This window comes from Trachypithecus francoisi, unplaced genomic scaffold (assembly GCF_009764315.1).
Source record: "Trachypithecus francoisi isolate TF-2019V2 unplaced genomic scaffold, Tfra_2.0 Lachesis_group1, whole genome shotgun sequence".
Taxonomy (NCBI): domain Eukaryota; kingdom Metazoa; phylum Chordata; class Mammalia; order Primates; family Cercopithecidae; genus Trachypithecus; species Trachypithecus francoisi.
This window is the reverse complement of record NW_022681454.1, coordinates 48,554,991-48,570,424: the sequence shown is the minus strand read 5'-3', so window position 1 is coordinate 48,570,424 and position 15,434 is coordinate 48,554,991.

Genomic DNA, 15,434 nt, shown 5'->3' with positions numbered 1-15,434 from the left:
GCCATTTACATTCAGTTATGTTTACTGTCATACACACTATGGGATAGTTTTATTTTAAAAACACTGATTTATCGTCATACTCAATACTTGTTTATTAAAGAGTGGTGTGAGGTAAGTACAAAATGTCATTGTTCTTAGAACCAGAATAGCTATATACATTTCTTAGGCCCCCTGATTCTATCATGTTAAACTATATAAAAGGCAACAGATGCAAGTTAAGGTAAAAAAGAGTTTGTAGTTTTAAAATGGTGCATAATATGATTTATGGAGAAGCATGGTGCAACAGCTTAGAGCCTGAGTTTGCATCCAGATTAATACCTCTGTTAATCTCGGTCCCCTCTTTGAGCCCCGATAGCCTCATCTCTAAAATAAGGATCATAATAATAATAACTACTTCATAGGGTAACTGAGAGGATTATATGAGATGATGAAAAATACATTACATAGTGGCCTGGTACAAAGTAAGCTCCCAACAAATGACAAATATTATTAAAATTGGCAAAGGATAATTTAAAAATTATATTTATAAAGAGTTATTTTTGCCATTCTAAGAAATGGCAAAATTCTTATTTAGAATATTTAGCTCATTCTAAGAAATGAGCTAGAATCTCTAAGGAAACTTTGAAAGGTAAGGTAAGCTTGTCTGTGCTTATTTAGATGAGGTTGAGTAAAAGTCTATTCCTGTTTTAATGCAGTGATCTAATTAACCTTTTGCCAGGACTAAAATGACCTTGAATTGGTCTTATGACCTCAAATGCTTAATGTTGTTGACTTTAAACAGGCTTTTTGGGATGGTCAGAAATAACATCTGGTGAAATGAGCTAAAGGTCAAAATAATTTACTTTGTAATAAATAACAAATACGCTTTGCACTAGCTGCTTACAAATAGAAAGAAATGCATAAAATTCATTTGTCAAAGCAAGAAGGTAAGGTATTACATAAGGAATATAGAATCAATCAAAAAATTCCAAAAAGGATCCAGCATTGATTTTTAGTCTCACATCACTTATTTTATACCAGGAAGTGATTAAATTATTCATTTTTATAAACTAAAGAAATACATTTCCAACTAACATTAAAATGAAGTAAAGATGAATCTAATTAAACAACACTGATTTATCATCATAAACATTCCTGTCTCAGGCAGAGAAATCACTGAGCTATAGTGAAATGGAAAAGATAAATGTGGCTTATGAAAATGTCAGAGCTGAGAACTATATGATTTCTAAAACTCTTTCTTTTTTACAAATATTTATGCTTCAAAAACCAAAACTCTAATGGGCATCTTTCACGTTATCCACAAACTTTAGGGTGAATGACTCAGCCTATTTTATCAACGGAACCATGTTTAGAAGATCGGTTTCAAAAGAGAATCCCAACTAAGAATAACATTACATTGTTTTAGCCATAACCGGTAAATACAACTACATCTGATTTTTGTGCCTCTTATTGAAATTTTGGTGAGCTTTTTTCAGACTATTAATTTAGCAGATTTCTTTCTATTCATATAACTGTAAGTTGAGTTTCATTGCTACGTAAGAATTATTACTTGTGATATAGCACAAGTAGCCATCTCTTTTTATTTACAAATTCTGTTCATCAACTTTCACCTTCAATTCTGTTTGAAAGGGACAGCAAAAGGAAAGCATGAAAGCATTCAAATATACTGATATGTGTGCAGTCTGGAATCTTTATTCAAAATGAAATCAAGTTTAAATGCCTGCCTGCCCAGCATTGTTAAGGAAGATTTATAAGGCACCTCCTTATTGAAAATATATCCAGCATCTCCCTCTCCCCTGTAATAATTGTTGAGCTATTTAGTCAATATTTGGCTTCTGTGCATAGTTACCCACATTATGCAGAGCCACTTTATGCCTCTAGTGATCATGTAGGGCCATCACTCCTCCTTATATTCCTCTAAGTTCAAATGTTTACCTCTGTAGTGGGCTCATTCAGTTATCATTTATATCAGTTATTGGTTAGAAGCTGATCATTCCAATCACTCCATTATTAATTTTTTATTGCCCCACATCATGGCCCATCCTTCAAGTGGTGTTTCAGAGCCTACACTGTTTCTTCTGAAAAAAAAAATCAAGCTATACGTGCCAACAATTTGTAGTGCATTATCATTTGTAATGTCCTAATTATTTTACATAATCAATAACATCAAGTCACTTTTCTTGGGGACTTTCTGTTTATTTACATTTTATTCCACACACGTCAGCTTCCATCAAGAGCAAAACCGATTTTCTTGTCCTGCATCTGCTCTCAAGACAACCTTAATTCACCATAAATCTATTTGTGTTCACTACATAGTTAGACCCAGTTGGTTATGTTGATATAATCCTAGGGCCAAACATGTCTTGCTCTACAAAACAAGACTTAAATATAACTTGGTATGCTACCCTGATGATGACCATGGTGACCGGAGGTAGTGTTTCATTTCATTGTCGTTATTTTTGCAGAGGTCTCTGTTTATGATGTGATGCATTTGGGCCTAAGCACATTAGCTGCATTATTCATTGGGTACATTTGTCAGAACATGCATGTGTATAAAGAACTAATGATCCATATTAAATTAATGGCACTATAAAAAAGAAAAATACTCCATACAAGCAGCTATGTCAGAAACTACAGACTTTGGTAAACCATAGAAAGGACCTAATCAGATGAAGCATTGGACTGTTCTGTCTCCAAAATTACATTTCTAGAAATGTACTTGTACACAATGTTGGTTTTATTAAAACAAATTAATTCAGTCATTAAGGAATCATAAGGCAAGTGTCTCATAAGTCAGGACCTCCAGTGTAACAAATTGATTAAATGACTGTGTAATAGTCTCTTTAAACAAATCTAGTGTAACAAGTTAATAGATCTGCTCAATTACCATCCTGGGGTGATGAGGATGTGGGCGACTCTCTCATTAAATCTGGGAGATTGTTCTTAGGAGTTTTTTCCACTTTTCTCTCTCTTTTTCTGTCTAGGCTGTATTATGTTCTGGATTTGAGGCTCGTTTTCCAGCCTCTGAAAATTGATTGTTCTAATGGCAATTAAAAATAAAAAACTGGATTTGATGCTGCTGACTTCTCCAGTGGATTTGTCAGTTGCTGTTGCAAACCAGTTTGCTCATGCGTGGTCTCTCTCTCTCTCTCTCTCTCTCTCTCTCTCTCTCTCTCTCTCTCTGTCCCTCTTCCCCATTCCATCTCAAGCCTAGGCATCTGCTGAAGGGCTGCAGGGCACCACCCATCGGCCACCACTCTGTCTTCAGTAACTAAAATAGCAAAATCTCTCTCAGATCAGGCTAGAGCTCTCCCTGGTTTGGCAAAATTTGTAGCAATGCATTCTAACCTGGGAAACTTGGGCGGCCTCAAGTGCCAGTGCCAGGTGAGGGGTGCAGGCAGAGCGCATTTAAGTTTCTTCTGAGTCGAGAGCTAAAATCGTTTTATTTTTAGCTACGGATTTATTTCAATGGGAAGTTTTTACACAGGCTTCCACATATGAGAGGGAAATTTGCCTACACATCCGCGGGCCTTCTCAACCTTCCTGCAGAGGCAGGGAGGGAAGAGTGATCCCAGAAAGTACTAGAGGTGGGTGGGGCTCCCAGTGAGGCAAGTATGGAATGAGAGTGGCCAAGATGAGGAAGGAGGTGGGGGAGTGGAGAGGAGAGAGGGAGGAGCGTTTGGGCCATAAACCCTACCTCGAAATCTCTCAAGCGATTCTTGCTTTAGGAAAAGCAGAACCCCTTTCTCTGGGGTATGCTGAAATCCTTTTATAGAAAGATGGTAGCCGAATGTGGAGGAGCTCAGGAAGCTTCCCCTCTCCTAACTCCAGAGATGCCAATCGGGCTGGTTCTGGATTTGAGGCAGTTCAGAGTAACTTCAAGGCTCTACCTTTCCTTGCAGGGTAACTTCCAGGCTCTGCCTTTCCTTAGGTGTTGATGCCCATGACATCCTTTCGCCAAAGGCCTTGGGAGAAAAATCTATTACCCCACTGCCATTTTGTTAAGTGTTTGCTCCTGCGATGTGACCCTGCCACTTTATCTGTTGGTTTTTATTTTCTGAGTGCATGTTGCCCATATGTTACTCTAATAGTTGCTATAATTCTTGAGCAATGGGGCTCGTATTTTACGGGGCTGAATTAAAAAGAATGCACTTTAATAAAAACCTGAGCAATACACTAATGGCCTGACATTGATGTATTTGCATAGAGATGAATTATACGGGCCTGCTTGACACGACTTTTAATAAATGATTGAGGAGGTTATTACAAGGATGCACTTTGGTGTGTGTTAACAGGTTATTTTAGTGCATCTGTAGCCAAAATTGGGAGCAATGCGGTCCCGAGTACAGTCGCAAGATACTTTTTTGTCTTATGTCTTGTGACATTTATTGGGACCGCTCCGTCCCGATATTACAGTCACAAGCTACATTTTATTAACCATCAGTAACGTTAACTGTGAATGGAATCGGGAAATGAAAAGAAAAATGAGCCCCCCCCCCGCCCCGCCCCGCCATATACCTCCACCCACATTAGATCTCAAGGTAGTCAATAATGAGTGTTTGATACCAGGAGCCCTCACTTCGGAAGTCACAGAGAGCTGGTTACCCTCGCCTCGAACCGGGCAGGGAAGGCCGCCGTTCTCGCCCGAAACCGCAGGGCTAACTGCTGAGGAGGTACGATGAGAAACCACCAAGTTAGAAATCGTCAGTGATGCGGATAATTCAGGAAACTGTCTGTCTGGGTCCGGGAGTACGAAGATCTATAAGAACCTCCCTGCACACAGAAATCCAAGAGCTCACACGCTACTTAGATGAATTAAGCACCCAAGAGGATGTATTTAAATACCAGCTTGCATGTGCACTCTTTTGTCTTGCTTGAATTTTTCTCCATGTGCATGTACTACCTAGCAAAACATAAACAATACAAAATTATTTGTAACTGAAGGCGGCTCTGCCTCCCCTTTCTCTGTCTTGGGGAGATTATCCAAACGCCCTCGCTTGCGGGATTTCGGAGACAGAGACTCGAGCCCCCTCGGCGCCCCCGGCCTGCTCCCGGCAGGCGCGCTGCGGGACAACAGCGCAGATGCAAACCGCTTTCTCGCAAAGAAAAAGGGAGTGGAGGAGAAAGTTTCTTCCCCGAGCCGGGGGAGCAGCAACAGATCAAAGGTTGGGGGCGGGTGGAGTGGGGGTGGGGGAAATCGCGGGACGCCCTTGCTGTGTGCGTTTCGGGCGGCCTCACAGTGCCATTCTGCAAGAGTACCTGCTATCTCGAAAAGCTTTTGCCACTGCCGACTAAAGCGGGAGGGGGCAAGGGGCTCTCTCTGAGGCGGCTCCGGATTTGTGCATCCCCGCAGTGCGGCACCCGCAGTCTTGACTTCCCGGTCTCTGCCTGAACAGATGTTTTTGTCCCTCGCGGAGATTTGTAACTGATGTTGGGGACAGCTAGTGGGCGGTGCTAGCAACCTGTATCTGTTCTAGAACATACCTGGTGGGAGCTGTGGGGTAGGGTGGAGAGGCAGGAACGCAGGGAGACTGGGGCAGGGGACAAATCAAGGTGTGTGGGTAAATGTGAACATATGAACACGCGTGTGTACACAAGTCTCTAAATGTGTCATTCATTACATTTTTTAAATGGTCAAGTCCAGCTGGGCGCGCTGGCTGACGCCTGTAATCCCAGCACTCTGGAAGGCCGAGGTGGGCGGATCACCTGAGGTCAGGAGTTCGAGACCAGTCTGCCCAACATGGCGAAACCCCGTCTCTACTAAAAACAAGCAAACAAACAAAAATAGCCGGGCGTGGTGGCGGGAGCCTGTAACCCTAGCTACTCAGGAGGCTGAGGCAGGAGAATCACTTGAACCCGGGAGGCAGAGGTTGCAGTGAGCCGAGATCGCGCCACTGCACTCCAGCCTGGGCGACAAGAGAGAAACTCCGTCAAAAAAAAAAAAAATTCAGCATAGATGTGGTTGCCTTTTCGGTTTCAAAGTAATAAGGAAGCAAAGAAGAGAGAAGACTGAAAACTACCCCCCGGAAACTAGCACAGTGTGCCGGGATGTCTCTATCTCGGGAGCTGGGGGAAGAGGGCCCGTACCGGTATGCGAATTGCAAGGCCCAGCCTTCCCCAGCGACGCTCTGGCATCCGCTGTCCCCGCGCTGTACCTCTGCGATCCAGGGGACGCCCAGTACACCAGGCCCTTCCCCTGGGTCAACGGAGGCGCAGGGCATTGGCCACATCAGAGGTGCAAATTTACCCCGGGCCCTGGGGAGAATGGCGACAGCGTTCGGTACTCTACCTCGGGTGCGCGTCAGCGTTGGAGAGCCTGCCCGGCCTGCAGAGGGCGCAACAGGCACCGCTGGGGAGAGCCGGGCACCGCTGCTTCCAGGATCCGTAGCGCAGAGTTGCAGGCCGGACCCACTGGGGGCGTGCCCGGCGTGGGAAGCTCAGTCTGAGTCTCCGAAGCTTGCGCTGAAAACACCGGAGGTAGGGAAAGTAGGGAGAGCGTGCTGTGCTGGGCTCCACCCTGGACACCCCAGTTTTGTTCTCTGCAAAGCCATGCCTCTGGCAATGCTCTGGGGACGGCGATACTCAGAGATGATGGTACCACCGGTCCCGGCGGGACCTCCCGGGAACTTGTCCTGCGGGAGGGAGTCCAGCTGGCCGCCCACTGGTAGCAGCAGTGGGTGGAGCGCACAGACACCGAGGCCCGCGTGTGTCCAGCACCCCAGGCTGAGGCTGCAGGGCCCCCGGGGCCCGGAGCCTGCCCCCAGCACGAGGGAACTGGGCCAGGTGTGGCGACCAACGTCCTAAATCCCAAACAGACTTCGTTCGGTCGGGCTCAGTAAAGAATTTGCCTAAAGGTAGAAACTGGACCAGAGAAGGAAACACAGTGCCGGGCACACCCAAGCTCACTTGAATTTCCTGGGCCTTGACATCCCCGAAAGTAGACGCAAGATGTATTATCAAGAACCTGGTGGCGTGCGGAGACTAGCTCCCCGAGATGCGCCATGACTGGATTTCAGCTCAGTCCAAACTGTGGGAGGGTCGCAGAGGAGAGAACACGCAAGGAAGTGTGTGTCAAGGAAGGGACAGGTGGACAACTGAAGGCAGCGACAGCTGGACAACCGAAGGCAGCGGCCACAGCTGCCCTTTCCTGCCCTTGGAGGGGAGGGTGGAGCTTCTGGGAAGATCCGGGGCCTGCAGCGCCCTTTCCACGAGAGTCGGCGCTTTACAGATTGCGCGATGGATACAGGTGTCGTGTCGCAGACGTGGTGCCGTCTGGGCTTAAAGCCGTCCATAAGCAAACTACAGAAGCCAGCCAATCCCGAGCGTTCTAATTGCCTTAGTCCTGGGATCACCCACGCAGCAAGTCCAGCCATGAAACCTGCCCCCATAGACACGCGCTTGCCCTCTCGTCCCCCTTGCACCCATTGGACTCGACGCCCCAGCGTGTGCAAAGAGGGCCAGCCTGAGCTTCTGTATGGGATTCTCCTGCGGGGTTGGGAGAGACTTCTTTCGGAGCAAATGAGAACAACACAGACAAAACCGCATTTTTTGACTCCTCATTTAATCAAGACGAATTCCGATTTGTCTCATTTTGACCTTTGTCGTGATTGAAAGGGAATATTAACCCCTACAACTTCTGTATGTTTTCTTTCCAGGGCCTTTTAAAACCAGAGTCGTTCCTGGGAGCTCCAGCCTTTAGGTCCTTCAGGTCTCTCCTCACCTAAAGGGGAAGTTCTGGGAGGCCCAGGCCCAGCACAGCCTTTTCAGGCATTCGGAGAGATTATATAGCTCCTTCCTGTAGGTGGAACCACAGAGCACATTCCAAACTCTTCCCAAAGGAACAGTGGTCCCAGTCCAGAAAGTCTTTCTCCTCCACATAAGGACCTTTTCTCCTGGGAAAAGCAGATTTCCCTCATTCTCTGCTCTTATACCAACCCTGCTCTTCAGAGAGCCTGGTTTGTGCCCGCATTGAGTGAGAAACGCAGGGTATGGGAAACGGTGAGTTTTCTGTCCAGCTGGATAGGAGAAGATAAAATAAGACAGCGAGGAGTTCAGCTGTGTGACTGAGCCCGGAGGACCACCACAGGATTCCCCATTCCTATCCAATTCCCAGTCATGGGGTAGAGGACACCAGATTCTGAGAGGCACAGGACTACACCTAAGGCATTTCCTAGCCTCTCCTAGACAGCAGGGTGTCTGTTGCTGTAAGTCAGCATGATAGAAAAAGCACTGAAGAAAAAGAATTGAACGATGAGGCCATTAAGGTAGAACACATACACTTTTTAGGGCACAGGGGCTCCTAAATACCCTGTTCTTCTGGGGGAAAGGGAAAAGAGTGGACTAAAAGAAACAGCATAATTGTAACATTGGCCAACAGGGTAGGAGGAAGTCGACTTCATCCCCCACACCACCAGTGAAGCCACTGCCACCTGCAGAAGGTTCTGCTGCAGGCCTCTGAAACCTTACTTAGCCTCCAAAGATCAGTTCACCAAGAAGTGTCTCTGAAGATGCAAAAGTCTCCACCCTGCATTTGGAGTTTTCAGGCACTGAGAATAGAATGAGGCAGACATGGAAGGTGACCGAGAAATGCTTCCAAGTCTTAATTAGAGAGAATCCTGTAACACTAGGAAACTCCAGTTAAAACATTTAGGAGTTAGTTGTGTTAATTTATCCCAAATTTTTGTCTCAAAGAAACTACTGTTGGAAATCTAAGTTTGGTATTGCAGCTCCTCTGATAGAGTCTGTGAGAGACATGAAACTCATCCGTTTGCTACTTAAGCTGTGCATGCTACTTTTTCTAGCAGTTTGTCAAACTATTACATGATAATCAGATGTAGAAGGGTGCAGTGGCTCATGCCTGTCAACCCAGCACTTTGGGAGGCCGAGACAGGCGGATGACCTAAGGTCGGGAGTTTGAGACCAGCCTGACCAACATGGAGAAACCCCATCTCTACTAAAAATACAAAATTAGCCGGGCGTGGTGGTGCATGCCTGTAATCCCAGCTACTCAGGAGGCTGAGGCAGGAGAATCGCTTGAACCTGGGCAGTGGAGGTTGCATTGAGTGGAGATCGTGCCATTGCACTCCAGCCTAGGCAAAAAAAGAAGACGACGATGACGACAAAGAAGAGACTCCTGATGGCCTGAAGGTCATTTCTCTCCTGAGTAAAATAAGGGAGAGGGCTGCATTAAAGGTCTATCATTTTCTTTAAAACCATCAAGAGAATACAAAGTTTCCTATCACTTCTTATGGGGTGTGTGTGTGTGTGTGTGTACCTGAGCATGCACAGTGTCCCGAGGATACAACAGGAAACAAGCAGTGTATGACCTTATGCCCTCAAAGTCTGACTATTCCAGGTCTAAAAGTTTTCCAAGAGGTATTACTGCTATAGCTCTGTCCAAATTGTCACCCACTTTGGCCTATCAAGTCTCTCTGAGGCACTTTCTTCTCCTGGGCAAAACAACACAACACTATGCTACAGATGATAGATAGATAGATAGATAGATAGATAGATAGATACTATTCACTTGGAAACCATCATGGCCCTTGCAGGTAGAGCATGGGTCCCTGGCTGACACAGTCACCTTAAGTGTGCTGACAGCAAGGGCTCTTGGAGTCATCCATTTGTCCCTTACTTTCTATCTAATGGAAGTTAATGACAACGTGCTGATTTCATATTGGCCTTTGCAGTCCCTTTTTTCTCTTTGAATTCTGTTTATCAAGAAGACCTAGACAGGCAGTGAGATTGCTTTTTATATCAGAGGTACCAAAGCCCAAGTTTTCAATTGTATTTGCTGTTTGTACTGTTTCCCTGGTCCCCTGGCTTCACTCTGCTTCGGTAGTGTTGGGAGAGGTGTGCAAAAGTGGAGTAGATGGTCAAAGAGGAAGAACCTTCTGCCCATCAACTTCAGTTGGCAAGTAAGGCCCAAATTCACACTGCAAAAAGCAAGGTCTACGGGAGCTTTCCCTCTTAATCAAGAGCTGGTTCCCCTGATTCCTAGGGCTCTTGCTCTATTCTTTTGAGAGCTTGCTGCCTCCCTCCCTTTCTTATGCCCCAGGAAATCAACAGCAGCTTCAGCATCTCTCACCCACTCCCCCATCTCCTGCCTTCTTGCAACCTTGATTCTCTCAAAGAAAGTCATATCCCTAGTTTTCAAAGGAAAGGTAAAAGGCGCAAATTCCAAATGCTCAGTCCTAACTTGAAACTCGGTGTCCCTTCTTTTCTTTGTGTCTCTTTTCTTTCCCTGAGGTTTTTGTTTGTTTCTGGGTTTTTTGTTTGTTTGTTGTTTGTTTGTTGTTTGTATTTCCCATCATCCAAGCAGGCAGAATAATGTTGGAAGTGTGTCTCTGGCCGCGTCTTGTGGAGAGAAGATAAGTAGTACTGGCTTGTGAATCAGATCCAGGTTCTGTCCATGTCTGAGATTTCTTCATGGGAAGCACCAGTTATGACATATTTAGTCGAAATACACAGCAATATTACAGGATATAATCATCAGCTCTTACATTTGTATGTCACTTTATAAAACCTTTTGCTTTTGAGTTTCACAACAACTTTGTGAAAGTTTAATTGACATAATCGTATAGAGGAAGAAATGTCTGGGATCAAGTTACTGGCAAAAAATAGAAACCAGCACTAGGGCTCAAGTCTTCTCTCCCTAATGAAGTTAACGGTGGTGCTTCCTTTTATACCACATAGTGTCAGTCTGGTGGCATTTTCAAATGACTTTAAGTAATCATGAAAGATGCCTTCTTCAAGAATCTTTACTTTCAATAGACTACTCTTTATCCAGAGAACAGAGATAGGTCTATTAGATATGGTATTGATTATCTGTGCTATGTAACAAATTATCCCAAAATTTAATGGCTTAAAACAATAAACATGATCTGACACAGTTTCTAAGGGTCAGGAATCCCGGTGGATTCAGCTGGGTGGTTCTGCCTCAGGGCCTAGCATAAGCCTGCAGTCAAGATGTTGACCTGGAGCTGCCATCCTGTAAAGGCTTGCCTGGGACTGCAGGATCTGCTTCCAGGTTTCACCTACACTTCTTCACGTTGGGACTGATTTTTCAGATGCCTCAGTTCCTCACCACATGAACCTCTATATGGGGGCAACAATGTAGCTGGCTTCCTTCAGATCAAGTGATCCAAGAGAAAGAACAAGGAGAGTAACCTACACTGTATTCACTAGAAGCAAGACCTTGAATTTAACCCATACCCAGGAACACAGGAATTAGGATCCATCTTTTAAAGGAAGAAATAAAAATAATTTTTAAAATATTCAAAAACCACTTCAGGTAGTCAGGCTTTAAGGTTTACATAGAAGAAAACCTCCTTTGCTGTCATAACTTCTCTTTCCATTTTCATTTTTCATAATCTTTCCTTGGTTGCACAAGATAGTAGGGCTAGAGTTAAAGGCAATCTGAGATGGGGCCTTTCTTGATGGTGCTACTACTGCTGCTGTTGCTGCTGGTATGATGGTGATGGTGATGACAACAATGATGGCTACAACTTTCATAGCTTACTAAGAGCCAGGTACTGTTCATATATATTAATTCATTTCATTCTCCAATAATTCTATGAAGTAGGTGCAAGTATCATCCCTAATCTACCTGTGGAGACCTGCTCTCAATCACTATATGATCTCTTGATCATTGTGATCTTGTGGCAAGAATGAAAGATTCCTTATACACTCTCATTCACTTGAGACCATTTGGTTTTGAGAATAAAAACTGACAAATCCTTGCAGACCAAGTAAAGAGTACAGACAAGGAAGAAAAATCTAGGGTAAAAGGAAAAAGTTTCCAAAATTATTTTCAAGAGCTGAGCCATAGCATAAAATGCAAGGACCAAAGCTGGCAAATGATAAATAGAGAAATTACTATGAACCATGAACTCCTGTATGGAGTTCAGATTAAAGGCATGAAAATTTGTTGAATGTCTTTGTTTGAAGATGATTAGACCATGTGGTAATAACTAAGTCAATGGATTTTCAGCAATCTTAGCTTTCTGTGGTCTGTGCACATAGATTTGTCCCAAACAATTTATTGATGATGGACAGTATTTTCATAATTTATCCACTCAGCCCCCCCAAAATAAAATTATATGTTACAGAGGTAAAAGAAATTTATAGACCAGCTTATTTCCTGATTTTGATGTATCTGTCCCTTATAATAAGTAAATACATAGGATAATTATGCCTTATAATTTCTTTTGGCTTTCCCAAGGTAGACATAGGCAAAATGTTATACCAGAAGGGTGGTAAGGCCCCTCTGAAAAAAATAATTTGCACTTATTTAAATTACATAGTAAAAACTCTTTCCTGACAATGAGGAGGCAATCCATTTTCAAACATATCTTCAACCAAACTAGCCCTTATTCAAAGTATACTAAAATAGAAACTCTGAATGAAACTTCTACTTCAGAATTCTGGTCACCCACCAGTAGATAGCAAACACCACACAGACATTATGCTCTACTCTTTAAAGTCTTCAAGTATGTTAGTTAATAAAAGTGGCTGCTTTGGAGCATCAGAACAAATGATGCACATCTAAACTTTTCATCTTTGGGTGACCGATGTTGGATCAAAGGGGAAGACTAGAGAGTGAACCCACTTTCAGTTTGTGGAACAACTCTAAGCCAATCTCTGAAACACTGAAGGCTCAATTTCAGGAAAATATCCTATTCCTTAGTCTTCCTGCTCAAACCGTCATTACTCCCCATTCAAACTTTCCATTAATAGGCTGGGAGAGAGGGTTATAGTGCTGTGTTTTCTACAGATCTTAAAAGGGGCTACATTAGGGAGAATATGCTTCTTCCTGAAACTCACAGTCTAAATGCTATAGAAGAAAAAAATGCACATTTTCCTGTCAAAAAAAAGGAATAAAGTAATTGTCCTGAATAACTGTTGAAAAAAAAAAGTCACAAGAGGAGGAAAGAGCACTTTTTGCATGTATCTGTGTGTATGGCAAGAAGGAAGAAATTTGGTGCAGAGAAACTTGTTCGAATTAACATAAAATAGAGTTTACAGAAGAAATCTACCACTTACCTTTGTTGTTACTACAAGATCCTATTGTCAGTGATTAACAAAGTAGCCACTGTGTCTTTAAACTATTCAGTGCTAGGAGTTCCCTAGTGGAATATCACCTCGTGTGTGTGTGTGTGGTGTGTGTGTGTGTGTGTGTCCCTGCTGATCACCAACTTAAAGGACAGGGCAGTGTGGGCAAGTTGATGCTGGTATAATAACATGCTCATCTATTAATACACAATATTAGGCTCCAAGATGCTGCAAATGCACCCTGGTCTCTGTTACCTAGTAAAGCATTTCCAAGAAAAGCCGGCCTGCAGTCCAAATTGCTTACCCACTGAGCAATGAGGAAATTTCTAGAAGAGAATCAGTGGTTTTCAGTTCCCCCTATTCCCACTGTCTCCGAAACAGGGAAAGGAATAGTGGATTAAACTGCTCACAAGCTTGGAAAGCCACTCAACACATCTCAACTTCTGGGAAGAAAGGCATGGAGCTTGAAGTTACAGAATCCTGAATGTGAACCAAAGAGAAAATTACTCACCAAGTGGAAGAATTGAGCCTGGACTTTGGGGCCCAGAAAGAGAATTGAGTAGAAGCAGCGAATGCTGCTGGAACATGTGAGACACAGGTCTGGGGCCCTTCTCTTCCACTCTTTATCTCCCATGCAGCCCCATTGCCTTTTCCTTTTTAGGAAAAGAAACACACACCAACAAAAATGAAAAAGCAGTTTTACCCTTTCTTTCAACACACACACACACACACCCACACACCCTTGTTTTTGTCTGTTTTCCATAAGCCTTTTTAAATGCGGTGGTCCATCAGGCCACGTGCTGTGACTTTTTTATTTTTAAAGCATGACCCCGTTAGCTGTAATGGTTGGTTGGCAGACTTAATCAGACGCCTTATGGTTGTTAATGCCATAAAATTTTTGAACCAAAATGAAAAATGATTCTTACTATTACTTGAGCTGTAGAGTGTCTCCTCAGTTTCCCCACCACACTAACCCTTGTGAAAAACTGTTCTTGTTGCACATAAATGGAAATAAATCAAACCAACCAAGAACAAGGGAATTAGGGGTAAGATGCCCCCCTTCTCTCTCGTTCCCAGTTTTACGGGGCCAGTTGCAACTGGGGGCTAGCTGGAAACCTCAAGCCACTGCTGCAGTCAAGTAGAAAAAGGAACAAATGCCAGTGCAGCCTGGCCCCAGATCATGACTTTGGCTGCCACCCACACACCTCAGAGCACATCAGTACTCAGGGTGGCAAGCACAAAGACCCGTCCGCCCTCTGCAGATTTGCCTGTGGAGTGGAATCCAGGCATCAGCTTTCACCCTTCTCAGATGCTCAGAATGGAAAGGTGAAGAGCACAGAGGAGCGCTTCCTAAGGGATTTGTGAGAGTTTTCTTCTCACACCTCTAACTTGGAATAAATGCTATCAACCTGTTTACTTTTTGAGAAAAAGCTTCAATCTTAGTTCCAAGTTTTCTGTGACTAGTACTACTATTTTACTGCTACTGCTACTGTTACTACTATTATTATATTCTGGAAATAACATTCTAATTATATTGTGAGTTTTTGTGTTTTTTTAGAAAGATAAATAAATAAAAAGTTGCTTGGGTTTTCAAGGCAGAAGAGGGGTGAGTAAAGGCTAAAAGAAATAAAGTAGAAAAAATGTTCTCATTTTCAAAAACTAAATGATAAAGTACAGTTGCAGGACAATAGGTGATGTGTCCTCCCTACCCACCCACCGCTGTCCTTTTATAAAAAGGGAAAGAAATACAGAGGGAGAGAAAAGGAAAAAAGGAAGAGGAAGGCAGGAAGGAAGGAAGGAGGGAAGGAAGGAAGGAAGGAAGGAGAGGGGAAGAGAAGGGAAGAAAGGACAAGGGGAGGAAAGAAAAAAGGAAGGAAAATGAAAGAAGAAAAAAGAAAGAAAGGAAGGTATTGTTCATAGCTAAAATAGAAATTATCCCAGCACAGCAAAGCCTCCTTCAAAATAGCTGCTCCTCTGAAGGACACATACCTTACTCATACTAAGAAGATGGAAATTCAGAAGAGTTTGAAACTCCCTGAGAACTTCATAAACTAGAAAAAACAAAAAAGAGGACAGATTTTCAGCCCTTCTGTTAAACCGTGCTATTAGCATTGCATTCTACAATAATTTCTCTTCAGGCAATTTCATTTTGTGGAATTTGTGAAAATTTTAGTTTTCAACTATTTTTTACTTTCAAGGGAACAAAACAGACCTATACTTTCTTTAGCCTGAGGAATCTACTGAACTCTATTGATTTTTTTTCTCTTTGAACACAAGCTCATTAACCCGAAACACTAAGGAGGTAATGATATTTCACTGAGCCTGAAACCAAGTGTCTAAAAACAAAAAGAGCCCAAAACAGTGATACTGCCCAGGCCTTC